We start from the raw sequence: 1974 nt of genomic DNA on the forward strand, positions 1-1974 counted from the left end.
GTCTTTTACATTTTTTCCATTGGGTTTTCCTCTGGCTACTTAAACGATAATGTCACACCCAATCTTGAAAAGCTTCTCTACCCTACCCAAAAGACACAAACAGCCCCTACCCCCAGCAGGAACTCCAGATCTGGAGCATCCCCCATCAGCTCCTGGCTATAGAAGCAGTGCCCTCGATTTGGACACTATCTCCAGAGGAGCAGAATGAAGATGGTACTTGGCAGCACAAATCCATTTCTGATTTATGTGGGGTTGTGGGGTTGGGATGGGGAGAAGCTCCTGAATGTCACTGCTTGGAGGGAGCAATGGTGGGTCTTGTCTTGAAGCTGCATTTTCCTTGAAAGTACACTGCTTTCACTTAGGTTGTATTTATGAATGACTAAAAATAGCAAAATTATTTTTATTGTGTTTTAAAATATTTATTGATTGATTTGAAAGGGGGAGGGGGGAGAGAGATACTGATTTGTTGTTCCACTTATTTATGCATTCATTGGTTAATTTCTCTATGTGCCCTGACTGGGATTGAATGCACAACATTGGCGTTGTATGGCTTTAACCAACTGAACTACCTGGCCAGGGCCAAAACATATTTTAATTATTCTTCTCAATTCTTTTTTATATACACATTCAATAATCATGATCAGATCTTATCAATTACTTTTGTTTGGGTTGGCTTGGGAAGGCTGGTGAAAATTATGAGGGCCTCTGTTACAGCCTCACCATTAATCCTAGCCATTCCTTGAGACAGAATGTATTTCCACTTTTAAGCACATACACATGGTTTCAAAACATTCACAACCTTTCAAAGAGATGACTGACTTCAAAGCACGTTTAATTTTGCCAAGTTTTTGATACCCCCCCACACACACACACACATCCTACATCCCTAGTACACATATAGGTTAGGTTTATAAAGCCATTTCACAGGAGTTTTTGGAGCAGAGGTGTGAAGCAATGCACTCCAGCCACAGAGGGGCAGACTGCCATCCTGGCTCTGGGGGCTGTGCAGACTGACCACCACAGACTCCCGGAGCTGCAATTCCTGGGCAGTGTGGAGGGGTTCCGCTGAAGCTCTTTGTTTCTTCTTGGATCAAACCTGGGAGCCAATGCTGGGGGTGTATGCTCCAGCGGCACCCACCCTCACCCCTGCCCTGCGTCGCCGGCATGTGTGAATGTGTCCAGTGGCAAAACCCTAAGACGACACCACTTCCTTTCTCACACAACCAAAACCCTCTATGATCTCAGGGCTGCAGGCTAGCCCCTCATAAGCTAACGCGACCCCTGCTGTCTCTCGGCCCCCTTCCCCTCCTCCCAGCTCCGCGCCCCCTCCCACCTCCCAACGTCTCTTTTTAAGCAGTTTTCTCATTTCCACGCAGCTTGCAGGGGACGCACCTCGGGCACAGCGATCGAGATGCGGCAGGCGAGGATGCCAGGGAGAGGCCTACTTTGGGGGATGAATGCTAAAGCAGGGTCTCAAGGTGTGGGGCTGAGGACGGTGAATGGGTGCAAAGGAGAGCGCTGGCGCCAGGTACTCAGGGTCGAAGGATGGCGCCCTCCTCTGGCGCAACGCGGCAGCCAAGCGGTCACGTCCGGAGCGGGCCGGCGCCCTCTTCAGACCCACAGTCCCCCTCCCGCGAGTCCCCAGAGGTGCGTGCAGGAAAGGGGGCACCAACGCAGGCGGGTTTCTATGTGCTAAGTGGCGTTGACATTGAACTCCAGCCCCAGTGCGTGCGTGTGTGCGCGCTCGTATCCACGCGCCTGTCTGCGTATGTGAGTCGTGGGCAGAGAGCCGGGCTAGAAGCTGCAGCAAACCACGGCCCTCGAGGAGCAGAGCCGAGCGCGCCCCCGAGCTGCCGCCCGCAGGATCTGCGAGCGCTGTAGCCATTCATGATTTTGGTGACGTTATTCCAGGAGTGGGCGAGGGAGGGCGGGGTCTCCCAGGGCCGAGCCCCGCCCCCGTCCCTATAAATACTG

The sequence above is a fragment of the Saccopteryx bilineata genome, chromosome 3 (assembly GCF_036850765.1).
Source record: "Saccopteryx bilineata isolate mSacBil1 chromosome 3, mSacBil1_pri_phased_curated, whole genome shotgun sequence".
NCBI lineage: Eukaryota > Metazoa > Chordata > Mammalia > Chiroptera > Emballonuridae > Saccopteryx > Saccopteryx bilineata.